The sequence below is a fragment of the Microcebus murinus genome, chromosome 25 (genome assembly GCF_040939455.1).
Source record: "Microcebus murinus isolate Inina chromosome 25, M.murinus_Inina_mat1.0, whole genome shotgun sequence".
Taxonomy (NCBI): domain Eukaryota; kingdom Metazoa; phylum Chordata; class Mammalia; order Primates; family Cheirogaleidae; genus Microcebus; species Microcebus murinus.
In genome coordinates, this window is record NC_134128.1 from 3,734,661 (window position 1) to 3,756,396 (window position 21,736).

The window sequence follows — 21,736 nt, forward strand, 5'->3', positions numbered from 1 at the left end:
AGGCCACGCAGAGCGCAAGCCATCTAGCAAGACTGCAAGAGCGCTGGCAGCAGGATGACACAGCCAAGGAAACCAAATCCAAATCCGGAAACGTGCCTGTTCCAAAGGAAACAAATCGCTGCCCCTGCCCTGATGGAAGAGGTCCAAAGTCATCAGCCTGCCACCTGGTAGCTGGCTCCTCCCCCAGTTTCCTCATTCCACTCAGTGGCACCGTCAGGCACTCAGTTGAACAGGCCAGAATCCTAGGAGTCCAATGTCATTTGTCCTTTCCCCTGGCACTCAATGTCCAACATGTCATCGGTTCTATTATCTGTACTTTTAAAACAGCCCCCAAATCTGATCTCTGCTCAACCACCTCCACCTCTGTCACCCTAATCCCAGCCCCTGTTATCTCACCTGGAGCCCTGCAATAGCCTCCCACTGGTCAGCTGCTTCTGCTCCTTCTCATCCACATGCTGCTCTTCACACGGCAGCCAGGGTGATTTTTAAAACTTTTTTAAAGGCCGGGCGCGGTGGCTCACGCCTGTAATCCTAGCACTCTGGGAGGCCCAGGCGGGCGGATCTCTCAAGGTAAGAAGTTCGAACCAGCCTGAGCAAGAGTGAGACCCTGTCTCTACTATAAATAAAAAGAAATTAATTGGCTAACTAATATATAATATATATAATTAGCCGGGCATGGTGGCACATACCTGTAGTCCCAGCTACTCAGGAGGCTGAGGCAGTAGTATTGCTTGAGCACAGGAGTTTGAGGTTGCTGTGAGCTAGGCTGACGCCATGGCACTCACTCTAGCCTGGGCAACAAAGTGAGACTCTGTCTCAAAAAAAAAAACAATTTAATTCTGATAAATGATGCTAGGCATGGCGGTTCACACCTGTAATCCCAGAGACTCAGGAGGCTTAGGCGGGAGGATTGCTTGAGGTCAGGAGTTTGGGACCAGCCTGGACAACATAGTGAAACCACAACTATAAAAATAATAAGAAAAATTAGCCAGCATGGTGGTGCACACCTGTAGTCCCAACTACTCAGGAGGCTGAGGCAGGAGGATCGCTTGAGCCCAGGAGATGAACGCTGCAATGAGCTATGATCCTACCACTGCACTCTAGGCTGGGTGACAGAGCAAGACCTCATTTCCAATAAATAAATAAGTAAGTAAATAAAATTGTGCTAAAATACAGATAACATACAATTTATCATCTTAACCACTTTTAAGTGTTCAGTTCAATAGTTTTGGTACATTCACATTGTTACGTAGTCAATCTCCAGAACTCTTAGTTTGCAAAACTCTGAACTTTGTACCCACTAAACACAAAGGCCCGATTTCCCCCTCCCCCAGTCCCTGGCAACCATCATTCTACTTTCTGTATATGTGGATTTAACAGCCCTAGGTATCGCACTAAGAGGGGCCATACAGCCATGAATCATATTCCGTTGTACGTCTCTACCACATTTTGTTTATCCAGAGTGAATTTAAGAACACATATTAGGCTTAAGTTATTCAACAACTAAATGACACGGGAAAGAAGCAAACCAGCCAGCTGTTCTGAGCAGGCATTGCTTGACAGTGATTTGAACAAACCACTGTAAAAAGATGTTTTTGAGACAATGGGGAAGTTTGACCCAGAAATGGAAATTTTTTTTTTTTTTTTTTTTTTTTTTTTTTGAGACAGAGTCTCGCTTTGTTGTCCAGGCTAGAGTGAGTGCCGTGGCGTCTAGCTCACAGCAACCTCAAACTCCTGGGCTTGAGTGATCCTTCTGCCTCAGCCTCCTGAGTAGCTGGGACTACAGGCATGCGCCACCATGCCCGGCTAATTTTTTATATATATATCAGTTGGCCAATTAATTTCTTTCTATTTATAGTAGAGATGGGGTCTCGCTCTTGCTCAGGCTGGTTTTGAACTCCTGACCTTGAGCAATCCGCCCGCCTCGGCCTCCCAAGAGCTAGGATTACAGGCGTGAGCCACAGCGCCCGGCCCAGAAATGGAAATTTATTAAGGAAGGATTTCAAGAAATTATTTTTGGTTTTTGTGATAAGGTATTGTGGCTATGTTTTTTAAAAAACTTATCTTCTAAAGAAATCTATTGAAGTATTAATGAGTAAGTCACCACCTGGAATTTGACTTTAATACTCTAGAAAAAATGAATGTGTAGGGGGAAAACAGGTTGGGCAAGATGGGCAAAATGATAATCATTGTTGAGGTTGGGTGATGCATAAATGGGTGTTATTATATTTTTCTCACTAATTTTATATATTTGAAAATGTCCATTAAAAAGTTCTTAAAGATGTATATACCAGGAGTATTCTATTACTCCTTTAAAAACTTAATAGCTTCCCACAACTCAAAGAACAAATTGCAGGAGAATAAAAGCACAGTATTTCCTTATGGAATTATGAGGATTAGACAAATTAATATTTAAAAAATTTTTTTGTATATTTATTTTAGCGTATTATGGGGGTACAAGTGTTAAGATTACATATATTGCCCAGGCCCCCTCCCCCCTCGAGACAAATTAACATTTGTGAAGCACCTGGAGGGGCGCCTGGCCCAGCATGAGTGCTCCTGCAACATACCAGCAACCAAAAGATGGTTCACTATGGCTAAAATTTAAAATCAAGACTTTTTAAAAGGCTACAAAATAGGACTTTTATAAATCATGTTCATAGATAGGATAAAATTATGAATAGAAAACAAATAAAACTGAAAAAACTAATTCAGTAGAAGAAGATAGCCTTTTAAGCAAATGGTGTTACAGTAACTGGACATCCATAAGGAAAAAAACTGAACTGCAACCTAAGCTTCACACTGTATGTAAAGTTGAACTCAAAATAGATCATGCCCTTATGGGAAAATATAAAACTATAAATGTTTTAGAGAAAAATGAAGAGAAAATTTTTGTGATCTAAGGGTAAGCAAATAGTTTGTAGACTTGATACCAAAAGCAAGATTCATATAAGGAAAAATTGATAAATTAAACTTCATCAAAATGAAAACATTTTTGCTTTGTGAAATGCAGTCATGCACTGCATAATAATGTTTCAGTCAATGATAAACCACATATATGATGGTGGTCCCATAATATTATAGTATCATATTTTTACTGTACCTTTTCTATGTTTAAATATGTTTAGGTACACAAATACCATTGTGTTATAATTGCCTACACTATTTAGAGCTATTATATGCTGTACAGGTTTGTAGCCTAGAGACAATAGGGTATACCATATAGCCTAGGTATATAATAGGCTATACCATCTAAGCTTGTGTAAGTATACCCTACGATGTTTGCACAACGAAAAAGTCACCCAATGATGCATTTCTCAGAATGTATCCCCATCAATTAGTGATGCATGATTGTACCCTATTAAGAGAAAGAAAAGGTAAGCTACAGAGAGAAAATATTTGCAAACTATGTATTCAGCAGGGACTAGTACCTAGAACATATAAAGGACTCTCAAAATAAAAAGGCAAATAATCCAAATAGAATATGGACAAATGACATGAAGAAACATTACATTGATATATATCATGTGTAATATATATATATATACATACATACACACAAAGACATATAAACATGGCAAACAAACACACGAAAAGGTGTTCAACACCACTAGCCATTAGGAAAATGCAAATTAAAACCACAAAGTGATTTAGACATCAGCAAGATGATGAAATAGGAAGCCCCAGACCCTCCTTACCCCCGTGGAGACACCAATGTAACAGCAATACATTGGCCAAGTTTTGTGTGTGTGAGAAATCTAGAAACCAATTGAGAGGCTCTTGCAACCCCGGTGAGCACAAAACCAGCTTGGTGGAAGCTAATTGGAAAATCTGTGGGTAACTCACTCTCCATAGTCCCTCCTCCTGGCTTATCACGGCATGATCAGGAGAAACAGGCTCCTGGCTTCTCCCTAGGGAGGGAAAGAGAAGACTGAAACATGTATCCAATATTTAGACTTTTCAGAGGTCTCCCCAAGAGACTGGTTTCTGTTGTACCTGAATCTAAGCAGTGACAGGTAAGGGTGTCAGCTCAGGGCCACTGAGAACAAAGTCGAAGGTTTGGACTAGCATGCACTCACCAAAGTCTCTCCCCTGGCTCACCTCATTGTGGCCAGGAGACAATCTCTAATCCAAGCTTCTACTTGGTAGTGAAAGAGAAGTGTGAAGTTGGTGCTCAGTGTCCTGGCTTTTGTGGGGACTGCCTAAGGGACTGTTTTTCGTCTCACCTGTCTTCCATTGCTCACAGCACCCAGTATACTCTAGATACCTGGGGGTTATTTAGAACGAAAGAGAGCTGAGCGGTTTGGGGCTGCTCTAGAAGAGCTGTGGTGCAACTGATACAGTTCAGTGGCCTCTCCCTTGGTGGGAGGGGGAGCGGGGAGAAGAGCAGAGCATGTATGGAACATTCCGGCTTCACCTGGCTTGCAGTGCTGATGGGACTCAGCAGACGCTAGAAGCCTGAGAGCTGCTGAGCACGAGAGCCAGCCTGGCAGCCTGAGGGAGCTCCAGAGAATCTGCAGCGCTACAGACAACCCCAGAGAAAGCAGGAGATTAGTAGCTTCTGAAAAAGAGAAACTGGCAAATCCCTTTAATTGAGAATTTACATGCATTAAGTCTAGAGAAGACACATTTAGAGAAAATGTTCAAAAGGCCCCTGAGATCTCTAGCTGGGCTGATTGGTGACGATTTTTTCCCTGTGCAAAGCCAGTCTATAAACACAGAGAGGTGACTGTTTTTTCAAGTGTGTGGATCCCATCACAAATTACAATGTATGTGAAGAAACAAGAATTGTGGCCCAATCAAGAGTAAAATAAATCTCCAGAAACTAATCCTAAAGAAATAAAGATCTATGATCTACCTGACAGAGAATTCAAAATAACTATCATAAAAAAAGTTCAACAAGTTTAGGAAAAGGATGAGAATATCAACAGAAGGATAAAATATATAAAAAGAACCAAATAGACTGGGCGAGGTGGCTCACGCCTATAACCCTAGCACTCTGGGGGGCCAAGGCAGGCTGATCACTTGAGGTCAGGAGTCTGAGACCAGCTTGAGCAAGAGCAAGACCCCGTCTCTACTAAAAATAAAAACAAAATTAATTGGCCAACTAAAAATATATAGAAAAAATTAGCTGGGCATGGTGGTACATGCCTGTAGTCCCAGCTACTCGGGAGGCTGAGGCAGAAACCTTGCAGGGCAGAAAAGAGTGGGATTTCAGTGTTGAAATTAAAAAACCAAAAACCAAAAAACACCTGTCAACTAAGTATACTATATCTGGCAAAATTGTCCTTCATAAATGAAGGAGAAAGAATGACTTTCCCAAATAAATAATAGCTCTGAGAATTCATCCCCACTGAACCTGCCTTACAGGACAGGCTAAAGAGAGTCCTTCAAGTTAAAACAAAAGGATGCTAGACACGAGCAGCATGAAATGACATGAAAGTATAAAGTTCATGTATAAAGGTTAATATATAGAAAAATATAGAGTACTATGATACTGTAACTATGGTTTGCAAAAATCATTTATCTGGTATAGAAGTTAAAAATAAAAAATAAAAATATATATATAACCATGAAAATATGTGAATAGAGACAGGATATAAAATGATATAATTTGTGACAGTAATAACAGTGTGGGGGCCAGGCGTGGTGGTTCACGCCTGTAATCCTAGCTCTCTGGGGGGTCGAGGAGGGTGGATCGTTTGAGTTCAGGAGTTCAAAACCAACCTGAGCAAGAGCGAGACCCTGTCTCTACTATTAATAGAAAGAAATTATTTGGCCAACTAATATATATAGAAAAAAGTAGCCGGGCATGGTGGCGCATGCCTGTAGTCCCAGCTACTCGGGAGGCTGAGGCAGGAGGATTGCTTGAGCCCAGGAGTTTGAGGTTGCTGTGAGCTAGGCCACCGCACTCACTCTAGCCTGGGCAACAAAGTGAGACTCTGTCTCAAAAAAAGTTGTTTTGGATTCGATTGAAGTTAAATTGTTGTCAGCTTAAAATAGAAAGTTTCAACTATAAGATGTCATGTGCCAGCCTCATGGTAAAGACAAGAAAATACTTATAGAGGACACAAAAAAGAAAATGAGAAAGGAATCAAAGCATGCCCCTACCCCCCAAAAAATCAACGAAACAGAAAGGCCAATAGCAACAGACGAAAAGAAGGATAAAATGCTATAAGAAAGAAAACAATTAACAAAATTCAATAGTAAGTTCTTCCCTTCAGTAATTACTTTAAATGTAAATGGATTAAACCCTTCAATTAAAAGCCATAGAGTGGATGAATAGATAAAGAACTAAGATCCAACTATATGCAGTCTACATGAGACTCACTTTAGATTAAGGACACACATAGGCTGAAAGTGAAAGAATGGAAAAAATATTCCATGCAAATGGTAAACAAAAGAATAGGGGTGACAATATTTATATCAGATAAAATAGACTTTATGTCAAAAGCTGTCACAAGAGACAAAGAAGGACATTGTATAATGACAAAAGGTTCAATTCACTAGGAAGATACAAAAATTTTAAATATGTATGTACCCAACATCAGAGCACCCAAATATATGAAGCAAGCATTGACAGAACTGAAGGGAGAAATAGCAACACAATAATTGTGGGAGATTTCAAACCACAATTTCAGCAATTGATAGAATATCCAGACAGAAGATTAATAAGAGAACAGGAAACTTGAACAACACTATAGACCGAATGGACCTAAGGGCCATGTGCACAACACTCCATCCAACAGTAGCAGACTACATATTCTTCTCAAGAACATACAGCTCATTCTCCAGGATAGATTGCACATTAGGTCACAAAACAAGTCTTAACAAATGTAAGAAGATGGAAATAATACCATGGATCTTTTCTAACCACAATGGAATGAAACTACAAATCAATAGCAAAAGGAAAACTGAAAAATTCACAAGTATAAAGAAATTAAACAGCACGCTTTTGAACAACCAGTGGGTCAAAGAAGAAATGAAAAGGGAATTTGGAAAATATCTTTAGACAAATGGAAACACAACATACCAAATGTTATGTGATGCCGAAAAAGCAGTACTAATATGGACGTTGATAGCAGTGGAGGTCTACGTTAATAAAAGAAGAAAGATCTCAAATAAACAAACTAACTTTATACGTCAAGGAACTAGAAAAAGAAAGACAAACTGAGCCCAAACTTAGCAGAAGGAAGGAAATAAAAAAAAATTAGAGTAGAAATACATGAAACAGAGAAGAGAAAAACAATAGACAACATTATTTTATATGTAGAAAACCCTAAAGATTCCACCAAAAAACCTGTTAGAACCAATAAATGAATTTAGCAAAGTTATAGAATACAAAATCAACACATGAAAATTAGTTATGTTTCTATACACTAAAAATGAGCAATCCAAAAAGGAAATTAAGAAAATAATTCCCTTTATAGTAGCAACAAAATAATGTAATACTGAGGGATAAATTTTACTAAGGAGGTAAAAGACTTGTACAGTGAAAACTACAAAACATTGTTGAAAGAAATTAAAGATGATACAAATAAATGGAAAGACATTTGGGTTCATGGATCGGAAGACTTAATATTGCTAAAATGTTTATATTACCCAAAGTGATCTCCAGATTCAACACAATCCCTATCAAAATCCCAGTGGCATTTTTTGCAGAAATCGAAAAAAACAATCCTAAATTTCCTATGAGAACCACAAAGGATCCTGAAAACAATCAGGGTCTTTTGACAAAAGACCTCGATTCTTAAGACAATCTTGAAAAAGAAAAACAGATCTCAAGGAGTCACATGTTCTGACTTTAAAACATATTGCAAAGCTACAGTAATCAAAACAGTATTGCACTGGCATAAAGACAGACAGTTGACCCATGGCATAGCATAGAGAACCCAGATATAAACCCATGTATAAATGGTCAAATGATCTCCAACAAGGGTGCCAAGACTACAAAATAGGGAAAAATAGTTTCTTCAATGAATGTTGCTGAAGAAGCTGTTTATCCACAGCAAAAGAATAAAATTGGACTGTTATCTTATACCACACACAAAAATCAACTCAAAATGAATTAAATATTTAAATGTAAAACCTGAAACTACAAAACTCCTGGAAGACGACATGGGGGAAACCTTCTTAACATTGTCTTGACAATAATTTCTTGGATCTGACACTAGAAGCACAGACGAGAAAAGCAAACATGAGCAAGTGGAACTACATCAAACTAAAAAAGCTTCTGTGCTCCAAAACAAACAATTTATAGAGTCAAAACACAACCTACAGAATGACAGAACATATTTGTAAACCATAAATGTCGTAAGAGGTTAATAATAAAAATATATAAGGACATCCTATAATTCAACAGAAAAAATAATAGATCACCAGATTTTAAAATGGGCAAAAGATTTGAATAGGCATTTCTTCTCAGAAGACATACAAATGGCCAACAGATATATAAAAAGATGCTCAATGTCACTAATGATCAGGGATATGCAAACCAAAACCACAATCACCTCACACCTGTTAGAAAGGCCATCATATATTAAAAATAAACAGAAAATAACAAGTGTTGGTGAGGATATGGAGAAACCGCAACTCTTTGCACCATTGGTGGAAGTGTAAAATGGTGCAGCTGCTGTGAAAAACAGTATGGAGTTTCCTCAAAAAATTAAACATAGAACCACCATATGATCCAGCAATTCCACTACTGGGTATTTATGCAAAAGAATTGAAAACAAAATCTTGAAGAAATATCTGTCCCCCCCTTTCTCATTGCAGCATTATTCACAATAGTCAAGAGGTAGAAACAACCTAAATGTCTACCAATGGGCGAATGGATAAACAAAATGTACATATACACAAGATGTACATTTACCTTGTATAATATATACATGCAATGGACTATTATTCCACATTACAAATGAAGGAAATCCTGTCATATGCTACAACATGGATGAACCTTGTGAATATTATGTTAAATGAAGTAAGCTAGTCACGGAAGGACAAATACTGCATGATTCTAATTATATGTGGTATCAAAAGTATTCAATCTCATACAAGCAGAAAGTAGAATGGAGGTTTCCAGGGACTGCAGGGGGAGCCAAATAGGAAATTGCTATTCAATGGGTATACAATTTCCATCACGCAGGATGAAAAAGCTCTAGAAATATGATATGCAACAATGTGCTTATAGTTAGCAATACTGTCCTATACACTTAATATTTTAAGAGGATCTATCTCATATCATGTGTTTATTACCACATTGAAAAACAAATGCCCATTTAGCCAATCTTCTGGAAAGAAAGAAAAGTGTACAAGGAGACATCACTACACGCCTATCAGAATGGCGAAAATAAAGGATGAGGCAACACCAAATGCTGGGGGGAGGGATGCAGAGCCACCGGATCACGCACGCATGGTCACAGGATATAAGAGAAGTATATAAAAAACATATTGATTCCTATATACTAGCAACAATTACATGTAAACTGGAATTAACAATAGAACACTATGTACAATTTCTCAAACTAATGAAATGCTTAGGTATAAATCTAACAAAATATGTATAAGATTTATATGCTAAGAACTATAAAATACGGATGAAAGAAATAAAAGATCTAAATCAAATGAAGATACATATACTGAGATCATGGGTCAGAAGATTCACCATAGTGAAGATGTCAAATCTCCCTGCTGATCTACAGGTTGAAGGTAATACCTATTAAAACTCTAGTAAGTTTTTTTGTAGATATAGACAAGATTATTCTAAAATTTATATGTAACATCAAAGGAAATAGAACTAAAGCAATTTTGAAAAAGAAGAATAAAGTAGGAGTAATCACTCTAAAACAAACAAAACTAAAGAAAGCAAACAAAGTTTATAGTGTGCATCAGAACCCAGTGTTTTTGACATCTTGTAACTTAACCACTTGCCTAGCCTACCTTTGTTGCAAACTATTGGCCAGTCATTTTTTTAGTGTATTTTGCTTGTTTTATTTTAAATACAAAGAGTGAAGTTGTGAAAGAAAGTTGGGTTTTTTTTTTGTTGTTTTTTGTTGTTTTTTTTTTTTTGAGAAGAGTCTCGCTTTGTTGCCCAGGCTAGAGTGAGTGCCATGGTGTCAGCCTAGCTCACAGCAACCTCAAATTCCTGGGCTCAAGTGATCCTCCTGCCTCAGCCTCCCGAGTAGCTGGGACTACAGGCATGTGCCACCATGCCCGGCTAATTTTTTCTATACATATTAGTTGGCCAATTAATTTCTTTCTATTTATAGTAGAGACGGGGTCTCGCTCTTGTTCAGGCTGGTTTCAAACTCCTGACCTTGAGCAATCCGCCCGCCTCGGCCTCCCAGAGTGCTGGGATTACAGGTGTGAGCCACCGCGCCCAGCCTGAAAGTTTTTACTTAACATTTGGAGTGTGGGTAACTTGAGTTGAATCACATCTTTTCAGATAAAGTTCCATTTTCTTGCTATTGGAGCATAATGAATTAAAAGAGAAATTTGAATTGACGAGAGAAGGGATATACAGTCATGCATTGCTAAGGATGGGGATGCTTTCTCAGCAATGTGTCATTAGGCAATTTCGTCGTTGTGCCAACATCACAGAGTGTACTTACAGAAACCTAGATGGTACAGTCACAACATGCCTACACTCTATGGTACAGCCTGCTGCTTCTCGGCTGCAAACCTATATAGTATGTTACTGTACTGAATGCTGTAAACAACTAACACAATTGTAAGTATTTGTGTATCTAAATATGTCCAAACATAGAAAAGGTAAAGTAAAAATACAGTATTACAATCTTATAGGACCACTGTTGTGTATGCAGTCTGCTTTTGACCGAAATGTCGTTACACTGCACACGATTGTATGTGAAGGCACTGTCTACTTTCAACCTACAGCACTTCTTGCTTTTGAATTAAAAAGGCCAATTTTCTTACATTGACAGGATGAGCTGTCTAGTAGCAAACCATAATCTTGAAAACAGGTATAAGATTTATTTCCCTGGGCCGGGAGAGGTGGCTCACACCTGTAATCCTAGCACTCTGAGAGGCTGGGGGAGGAGGATCACTCAAGGTCAGGAGTTTGAAACCAGCCTGAGCAAGAGCGAGACCCCATCTCTGCTAGAAATAGAAAGAAATTAATTGGCCAACTAAAAATACATAGAAAAAATTAGCCGGGCATGGTGGCGCATGCCTATAGTCCCAGTTAGTTGGGAGGCTGAGGCAGGAGGATCACTTGAGCCCAGGAGTTTGAGGTTGCTGTGAGCTAGGCTGATGCCACGGCACTCTAGCCTGGGTAACAGAGTGAGACTTTGTCTCAAAAAAAAAAAAAAAAAGATTTCTCTGTGATATTTCAATATAGACTAAAGATCTTCGTGCCCGCTATTGAATGATATTCTTCACATAAAATGTGAATATTCTTAAAAAGCACAGTGTTCTGTTGAATAAATACATATATACTTAGTTCTGCCAGAATGGAGCTAATCCATTCCATATTGTAAAATACAGTTGAACACAATGATTTTTTAAAATGTTCATTTCCGAGTCCGAAATTCTTTGTTTTCATAAATGAGCCTTCAACATTACTTTGATTTAAAAATGGCCTATATCCCTTGGCTTTCCAAAGCTGGTAAATACAGCACTCCATACACTCTAGAAATCTCTTCCCTGGCTGTACTTGCAGAGAAAGTTGATCAAAAGCCAGTTCGAGCCTTCTGGCCATTCTCATCACTCTCTCTTCCCCGGAGAGTGCAATCTCTTTTCAGATTAGATTGTCCAAACACATATTTTTATAATTCCTTCTGTCTTCCAATCCAATGTGTGATTATTTTATGTTTTAAGGATGATTGTATTCCAATATACGACAGATTTTTCTTACTTTTTCCATGTCAAATTTTTCATTACACAAAATAATTTTAAACATTTAACTGACCGCTGTGTTTTGGTGAGTATAAAGAGAATTATGTAGAATCAGTCTCTGGCCTATAGATGTTTGTCATTTAAAAGAGACATCCAGACAAAGGTACATTGATATAAGAACAAAAATATTAAGCCAATATATGATAGGTCATCCTTTTCCCATTATGTTTGGCTTCCAAATTGAGATAGTTTCTCAGAGACAAAATGATTCTGCATGTTAAATTGGTCAGCATCTAAGTACATCTGTCCAATCATATTAGGGGGAGGGAGGGAGAGGATATTCTGATGAGGAGATCTGAAAGAACAAGGTGAGAACTTTGAACGTGGACAATCAGACATGAGTGTCCCCTACAGAATGTGCACCGAGGGCAGCTTGGGGTCACTGAGGAAGCACCTACAGTTAAAGAAGCAGACATCCTCGTTTATACTCCAGCTCTGCCATTTCCTAGCTGTGTGATTTTGGGAAAGTGATTTAACCTCTTTGGATATGTTTTCACATTTAGAAAAGCAGGAAAACAGTGCTCACAGCTTAGGACTGTTGGGAAGATGAAATGTTGAAAAGATTAAACTCCCATGCTTTTGGGGTGTTCAGGGTTCTCTGGGAGCTGGGACTGTGTGCTGGAATGGGATCGCTGGCCTTTGGTTTGGGGGCGTGGATCAAAGAAGAATGTACGCATCGCAGGTGGGAAAGCCCAAAGCAGCCAGGCCAGTGCGTGGGGTTGTCTTGCCTCTTCTTATCTTCCTTTTCTTTCCTGTTCTTCTTCATTGTCTGTTAAAAATATAGTTAATTTTTTCTTGCAAGGTATTTTTATTTTAAAGTGTATGTGCATTGTGTAAGAATTTTAAAAAATGTAGAATAGTATGCAAAAAGGAAAGAGAATTACTAACTACTGAGGACACATCTCTATTTCCATATAATTGAGTTTTGGAAGGAGTTTACTGGGTCAAAAGGTTTTAGCATTTTTAATGCACTTGTGCCCAGTTACAAATTGCTTGTAGGCTGTTTGGAGCAATTTCTGCCTCCACCAGCCTGGGCTGAGAGCACTTGTGTCCCGGGGTATTTCTAGCCTTGATGAGCCCAGGTGCTCTTTTGAAAGCCTTACCCTGTCTCATGTGTTAAAGTGAGGCGACACTTGGCGTCATCTGCACTTGTATTTGTTTGTTTGTTTGCCTTACTGCGTTGATTTGTGGGCAATCATCATGCATGCTTGAAAATCCCTGCAAAGCAAGAAAATCTATACAAATCGCTTTCATGAGAATGAAATCTCATTCTCATTATTCTGAGTACTAAATTTAGCAATTAACAAATTTGGGATATTATAGTTTTTGATATTTAAACATTTATTCATTTTATTTTTGCAGTTTTATTGTCATATCTTGGAGCCCACACACTTTTTTCAGTTCTCAAACATATTTGCTGTTTCTGAAAAATCCCATCAGCCTTGGGCCCTGAACTAGAGTGGCTGATAGATAAAATGTCATTTCTTATGTCATGTTTTCTGATGGACTAGCAAAATGACATGTTGTCGTTTTATTTAGTATTTTGAACCCTAAAATCTATTTCTGGGCATGTATTGGATCATTGCTACAGACAGTCCTGTACTCGAGGAAGCTGAGTCCCGCAGGAGAGAGGACAGACCAGCCCCTGGGTACCACTGGAGAAGGCACGTGCCGGTTTCCGTAAGCCGGGCTGAAGAATTCAGCTGTGCGAAACTGAAGAGTCGGAGAGCAGCTATGGGGATTCAGAGAATGGAGAGATTATTTCGGCTCTAGCAGGCAGAGGCATTGGATGAAACATTAGTGTCTGAATAGGCCTTGAGGCAAGGGTAGAATTTTAGCAGGGAGAGGAATCGGGTGTGTTAACCCATAATATACAAGATATTACACCAGTTTACAAGACAGTTTATCTTGTAAAATATAAGAAACATACGTGTATGGTGTAGATGAACCATCTGGGCCTCTTGTTAAAGTGCAGATTCCGATCCGGAAGCTCCGGGTGTGCCGTGTCTAACAAGCCAGGTGTGGCGCTAGCACTGCTGGCCCTGAGCCGGGGCTAGGCGGTCCCGGTGGGTGGAACAGCATGAGCAAAGGCACAGAGGAGGGACAGCGAAACAAGCTGCCACGGAGCAAGAAACAGCAATGCTCTTAGCCACTGTGTGGCTCACAGATGGGGAAGCCACCACTGATCAGATGCAGACTGTGGAATGTTTTGCGTGTCCAGTTGCAAATGGGAACTTTATGCTCCGAGCAACAGGGAGACACTGAAACCCGCTGAGCGGGGGATGACACAACCGGAATGCGCGTTAGTCCCGTTAACTCCCTGTGGCACGCAGGGGCCACGGAGACCCGCCAGGAAGCGAGCTGTAGCGGTCCAGCACCTAAACGCCAAGGAGAGGTGTTCAAGGCTTTAGTCACAGAGATGCCAGCAAAGTTGGGAAGGAAAAAATATTTTTATGTTGCAAATGGATGCTCAAAAACGGTAAGTCAGGTAAATAAATCAGTGAATAAAGTGAAAAGCTTACTAGAGGAAGAGTGAGCAGGACGTAAAAGTTGACGCGTAGCTTTAGCTTTACATGTGGGGGAATGGTAACGCCAGGGACAGAAATCTGAGGAAGGGGTGCTGGTGTTCGGTAAAATATGATAATAGCAACACTTACTGAGTCCTCCCCACATGCCATTTACAGTTTTGAGCACTGTTTTTTTTTTTTGAGACAGGGTCTCGCTCTGTAGCCCTTGTGCAGTGCATCATCATAGCTCACAGCAACCTCAAACTCCTGGGCTCGAGCGATCCTCCTGCCTCAGCCTCCCGAGTAGCTGGGACTACAGGCATGTGCCACCATGCCCGGCTAATTTTTTTTTTTTTTTTTGTAGACACAGGGTCTTCCTATGCCATTCAGGCTCGTCTTGAACTCTCGGCTTCACACACTCCTCCCACCTAGGTCTAGATCTCTTAAAGTGCTAGGATTACAGGCATCAGCCACGGTGCCTGGCTAGGAGTACTTTTTATGCCTGTCTCACTTAATCTTTACCACAATCCTGTGAGAAGGTATTATTTATCTGCCTGTGTTAAGAATAAGGAAACTGAGGAACAGAGAGGTTAAGTAACTTGAGCAAAGTCACACAGCTAGAAAGAGGTGGAACCAACATTGGAACCAGGCAGTTTGGGTCCAAACGCAGCTCCTGGTTGCTGCCCTAAGTTTCACAGTGCATCAGACATACTGGGGGTGGCTCCCTCACCCACTCTTCTTTTGAGCCAGGGACCACCTGGATCCCACCCCCAGCCACACCAAGTATGTGCAGGAGGAGCTCCGCCAGGACAAGCTGGCTCAGGACCTAAAATCCCGTGACTCAATGGGGAAAGTGAACGGGGCGGACCCGTTTCCTCTCCTGCACTTGGAATGGGGAACCAGGCTGATCTGGAAGACAAGGGGAGGGAGGGGACCCTGTCTGTGCCCTGCCATCTGGGGCCTGCCCCAAGTCCTCCTTCTCCCTAGTCACCTGGGTCTCGGTTCTCTGTGCCCGATGACGCTGACTTCCGCCCAGCGGTTCACTCCTTACAGGCTCGCCCAGAGCCCTCGCCCAGAGCCCTCGCCCAGAGCCCTCGCCCAGAGCCCTCGCCCAGAGCCCTCGCCCAGAGCCCTCGCCCAGAGCCCCGGGAAACTCACGACCAGGGAACGCCGGGCGAGCGCCGACGCCCCGTCCCCGTGGCCAGCGGGCGCAGGCTGCGGGCACCGGCGGGAGCAGACTCCGGGCAGTGGCGGGCGCAGGCTGCGGGCACTGGCGGGCGCAGGCTGCGGGCAGTGGCGGGCGCAGGCTGCGGGCAGTGGCGGGCGCAGGCTGCGGGCAGTGGCGGGCGCAGGCGGCGGGCAGTGGCGGGCGCAGGCTGCGGGCACTGGCGGGAGCAGGCGGCGGGCAGTGGCGGGCGCAGGCGGCGGGCAGTGGCGGGAGCAGGCTGCGGGCACCGGCGGGCGCAGACGGCGGGCAGTGGCGGGCGCAGGCGGCGGGCAGTGGCGGGCGCAGACGGCGGGCACCGGTGGGCGCAGGCTGCGGGCAGTGGCGGGCGCGCTCAGGCGCGTCGGGGGCGGGAGTTGTCCCCGCACAAGTCTCGGGCACCCTCTCCGCAGGGCTTCTCCCTCCCTGGCAGGCGCCCGTCCTCCCCGCCGCGCGCAGGGACAGGCGCGCCGCAGACCGCCCTGGAAGGGACGCGCCTGACCCTGGCGCCGTCGAGGACGAGGGCGGAGAGGGCGGGGAGCGCGGCATGGAGGCCGCGCGGCCGCCGGGGCTCACTCCTGCCTGCGGAGCCCACTCTGCCCGCCGCGTTTCCAGGTGGCTACGCGGGCCTCGCGCCTGACGCGGCTCGCGGGGGCAGGCTGCCCCAGACGGGGCCTCTCCAGTCACCGTGCGCAAGTGTCCCTGCCCCTGCCAGAACCTTCCAGGAGACTCGAGCGGTGCCTGTGCGCAGGAGTGTAGGTAAGGGAAGCATCCGAGATACCAAGCACAACCAAAGGGACGCCGGATTGGGCAGCCTGTCTATCAAAAAGATAATTTTTACTTATTTATTTATTTATTTGCTTGCTTGTTTATTTATTTATTTATTTTTGAGACAAGGTCTCTGTTGCCCAGACTGGAGTGCAGTGGCCTCACTGTAACCTCAAACTCCTGGGTTTAAGTGATCCTCCTGCCTCAGCCTCCCAAGTAGCTGGGCCTACAGATGCACGCCACTATGCCCAGCTGATTAAAAAAACATTTTTTTAAAAGATGGGGTCTTGCTATGTTGTCCAGGCTGGCCTTGAACTCCTGGCCTTGGTGATCCTCCTGCTTTGGCCTCCCAAAGGCTAGGGTTACAGATCATTTTATGATCACTCACTACTTAAAACCTGAGCTTTGAGCAATTGCCAAAAAAGAGATATAAGTTGTCTGTAATGAGCTATTCCTTCCTTATACCTCCTGTTTACTCAGTCTGGAAAATTCTCTGCCCCGGCGCCTTCCTGGAAAAGCCTGACTCCGTCTTCACGCTGAGCCCCTGTGTTCCCTCAGGAAGCCCTCCCTCCCCTTCTCAGCACTTGACCCTTCCCGCGTGCCCGTGGAGCCTTGCACGTGCTTCTGGCGGAGCAGCGTCCACGCCTCATGGCCGTGGAACAGAGACGTGTTGGGCCCCGAGAGCCAGGCGCCGCGTCGCCTTTGCTTTGGTGCGGGATGACCACGCTTCAGCCCGTCGCTCACCCGGGCGCTGACCCGTGGGGACCCGAGGGCGGGCCGGGCGGGAGCGGGGCGCGGGCGTGGCGGTGGAGCCGCGGGCCTGGCCTACGACGGGCCGCCCCGCCCAGCCGGCGGGGGCGAAAATGCCGACAGCGGGGCGCGCGTGGGGCACAGCCCGCCCCCGCGCCGCGCCCACCGAGCCCAGCCGCGCCAGCCCGCTCCGGTCTGTCCGGGACCCTGCAGACGGGCAGACAGACGCTGGCGGTGCTGGCAGCACGGGTTCCCTGGGTGTGTGTTGCTTCTGCACCGTCATAAAGCAAAGAAGAAAACACCGCAGTCAGGCCGCTGTAGTTGGCGCTCAGAGCAGAGGCGGCAGGAGCGCGGCCCGCGAGTCTGCGCCCTGCTCCCGCGCGCATGGTCCCCGCGGCCCGCCCGCGAGACTGCGCCCTGCTCCCGCGCGCATGGTCCCCGCGTCCCGCCCGCGAGTCTGCGCCCTGCTCCCGCGCGCATGGTCCCCGCGGCCCGCCCGCGAGTCTGCGCCCTGCTCCCGCGCGCATGGTCCCCGCGACCCGCCCGCGAGACTGCGCCCTGCTCCCGCGCGCGTGGTCCCCGCGTCCCGCCCTCGAGTCTGCGCCCTGCTCCCGCGCATGGTCACCGCGTCCCGCCCGCGAGTCTGCGCCCTGCTCCCGCGCGCGTGGTCCCCGCGTCCCGCCCTCGAGTCTGCGCCCTGCTCCCGCGCATGGTCACCGCGTCCCGCCCGCGAGTCTGCGCCCTGCTCCCGCGCATGGTCACCGCGTCCCGCCCGCGAGTCTGCGCCCTGCTCCCGCGCATGGTCACCGCGTCCCGCCCTCGAGTCTGCGCCCTGCTCCCGCGCATGGTCACCGCGTCCCGCCCGCGAGTCTGCGCCCTGCTCCCGCGCATGGTCACCGCGTCCCGCCCGCGAGTCGGCGCCCTGCTCCCGCGCATGGTCACCGCGTCCCGCCCGCGAGTCTGCGCCCTGCTCCCGCGCGCATGGTCACCGCGTCCCGCCCGCGAGTCTGCGCCCTGCTCCCGCGCGCATGGTCCCCGCGTCCCGCCCGCGAGTCTGCGCCCTGCTCCCGCGCGCATGGTCCCCGCGTCCCGCCCGCGAGTCTGCGCCCTGCTCCCGCGCGCATGGTCCCCGCGTTCCGCCCGCGAGGCGGGAGCCCGAGCGTCCCGGAGGGGCGGACGCTGCTCTGCTCCGCGAGGGCGCAGGTTTGGGCGCTCAAGGGACGCAGAGATGACCCGTGTCGTGCGAGGCCGCCGCCCGCCTTGTGACAGCTGCAGGCCCCGGGCGTCCCGCGTCCCGCACTCGCGTCCTGCCGCGCAGTCCTGCGGCTCTTCAAGTAGTTAATGCAACCAGAGACGACCCCAGGAGAGACAGCCTTCAACGCTGAGACGGGACTTCAGAGAAATCTGAATAGACTATCGGGAGATATTTGTCTCGATCCTGTACCTGAGGCTGGTGAAACGGGATTTATCAGTTAACTTGAACTTTATCGCCATATTAAACATTTTGTTTTATTTCTCCAGTTTTTGCATTAATTATTTTAATACTAAAAGAGAGTGCTTAATTATAACATAAGAAAATGCTTAAAACAAATTGTTGGCCGGGCGCGGTGGCTCACGCCTGCTATCCTAACACTCTGGGAGGCCAAGGCTGAGGTGGATCGTTTGAGCTCAGGAGTTCGAGACCAGCCTGAGCCAAGAGTGAGACCCTGTCTCTACCAAAAATAGAACAAATTAGCCGGGCATGGTGGTGCATGCCTGTAGTCCCAGCTACTCGGGAGGCTGAGGCAGGAGGATTGCTTGAGCCCAGGAGTTTGAGGTTGCTGTGAGCTAGGCTGACGCCACCGCACTCTAGCCTGGGCAACAGAGTGAGACTGTCTCAAAAAAAAAGAAAATCCAACCAAGCAAAAAAAAAAAAAAAAAAAAAAAACACCCCCAAAAACAAAACAGCAACAACAACAAAAAAACAAATTAAGTGAAAAAGGCTATTAATAAAATAGTATGCTTAGTATAATCCCAATTTTAAAAGGCAAGTCTAAAGTCTACAATATATTTACATAGACATTGACTTAGAAAGATGACATCAGAATATTGAGTGGTCATTCGTAGGTAGTAATATTCAGTGTAATTGTTGTATTTGTCTTTATTCTATTTGATGTTTTCAGTAGACATTCATCACTTAGAGTTAATAACAGCAAAAGCGATTAAAGTTATTTTTAAGGAAAAAATAGAGACAAAAGATGTTGTCTTGGAATAAAAAAAGACAATATTCAGTCTCTTCACTCATCATTACCGTGAACTCTCATTCCAAGCAGAAACTTAGTGATCCATCAGTACATCAATAATTCTAAAGCCAGAAATAATAATCTTTTGTTTATATTGAATGAAGTCATGAGTGTTTAATCTAGAACTTGAAAAGTAGGAAGACTTCACTGAGAGTTTTGCATTTTTGAAGGACTATTCATTTCTTTCTAATAAGAATGTCTCTATACTCTTATTAAATTGGGGAAATATATTATTTTTTCTTGGCCCTCAGTTTTCTTGGTTAAACTCAGGCAAATTGAGCCATGTGACTACTAATGTATTGTCACGATCAGAGCACTGCTTTTCTTCTACTTTTGTTGTCATATCTGGCAGGAATGTTGTTGGGTCTTCCTTTGCTGAGGTGAACAGAGTTCTACCAACAGGTTAAAAGTCCTCCACATTCTAAGGAAATGGAAAAGTGACCATAATGAGTTTCAGGAATATTAGGTACCACGCAAAAAAGTGGGATTTCAGCACCCCTCCTGCCTGTTCCTTTGGCCACTGCTACCTCTGGTCTTTCTTTAATCTCCTTGCTTTTGAATTCATCCTGTAACACAAATATTATATTACTGGAACAGAATAAACCTGTTGTCTCTATATTAGGAAAGTCCTGGCTGGGCGCTGTGGCTCACTCCTGTAATCCTAGCACTCTGGGAGGCTGAGGCCGGTGGATCGATTAAGGTCAGGAGTTCGAAACCACCCTGAGCAAGAGCGAGACCCCGTCTCTACTATAAATAGAAAGAAATTAATTGGCCAACTAAAAATATATATAGAAAAATTAGCCAGGCATGCTGGCACATGCCTGTAGTCCCAGCTACTCAGAAGGTTGAGGCAGGAGGATCACTTGGGCCCAGGAGTTTGAGGTTACTGTGAGCTAGGCTGACGCCATGACACTCTAGCCAGAGCAACAGAGTGAGACTCTGTCTAAAAAAAAAAAGGAAAGTCCTCAAGTTTGGAAAACTTCTCAACTTTCTGTTTCGATTCTAAACACAAGTCTAGGAAAAGTCAGTGGGGTTAAATTAACATCTGCACACTGGACTTCATTGTTCTATAAATTCTAAGCATTTACTGTGGAAAGATCTAGTTAGCAAGTGATAGAAACATGAGAAATATAAATACATTTTTTGAGGAAGTGTGGGTTGTTGGAAAGAGTGTAGACTTTGGAGCCAGACAGGCACAGGGTCAAACTCCAGCTCTGTCACTTACAGGTGGCACAAATTCAGTCTCGCTTTTAACCTCTCTGAATCCGTTCTTTCCTGGGGAGAGGAGTGTCGTAGGACCTGCCTTGCAGTGTTGTTAGGAGAATTAAGTGATAGAACGTAGGAAGAGCGCCCGACACGGTACCTGCTACATGGTAGGTGCCCGTGCATGTTGGCTTCCTGCCCCGTGCTTTCACGGGCTGCTGGTAGATTAGCTTTGGGGAGAAACTAAGACAAAATAAAACCAGATTGTAGGAAATTTTTGAGTGAAAATCAAGATAAGGCTGAAAAACAAGAGGTACATTTATAGAATGTGAAAGAGAAATTATTTACTTCAAAGCATCCCACACTTCTCTGTTTCTTAGTTTCTCCATCTGTAATTTGCGTTGTGATAAAATGCTTGTTGTGGGGATTAAATGCATTAATGCAGGTAAAGCCCCTAGAGCAACACTAGGGCGCGGGGCCCTGAAGCAACGCCTTCTCCGCCGTTCCCTTAGTGAAGCTTTCGGTTCTTTTTAAACTTTATTACAAACAGTGCCACAATGAACATTTTTATACACATACTTTTACTTTTACTAGTGTTTATACAGGACAGAAGTGAGAATTAGGGTTCATGTAGGATGTTCACATAGACTTGGGATAGATATTGCGTAATTACTTCCCAGAAGTTGTACCAGTTCACCCTCCAGCCAACAATGAAGGAAATGGTTCATTTCCCCAGACTTTTGCTCCAAGTGGGTTTTATCATTTAAAAACAATTTTGGCCCATGCAGTGGCTCATGCCTGTAATCCTAGCACTCTGGGAGGCCGAGGCGGGAGGATTGCTCAAGGTCAGGAATTTGAAACCAGCCTGAGCAAGAGTGAGACCCCGTCTCTACTAAAAAATAGAAAGACATTAGTCAGACAACTAAAAATATGTAGAAAAAATTAGCTGGGCATGGTGGTGCATGCCTGTAGTCCCAGCTACTCGGGAGGCTGAGGCAGGAGGATCACTTGAGCCCAGGAGTGTGAGGTTGCTGTGAGCTAGGCTGACGCCATTGCACTCTGGCTCGGGAAACAGAGTGAGACTCTGTCTCAAAAAAAAAAAAAAA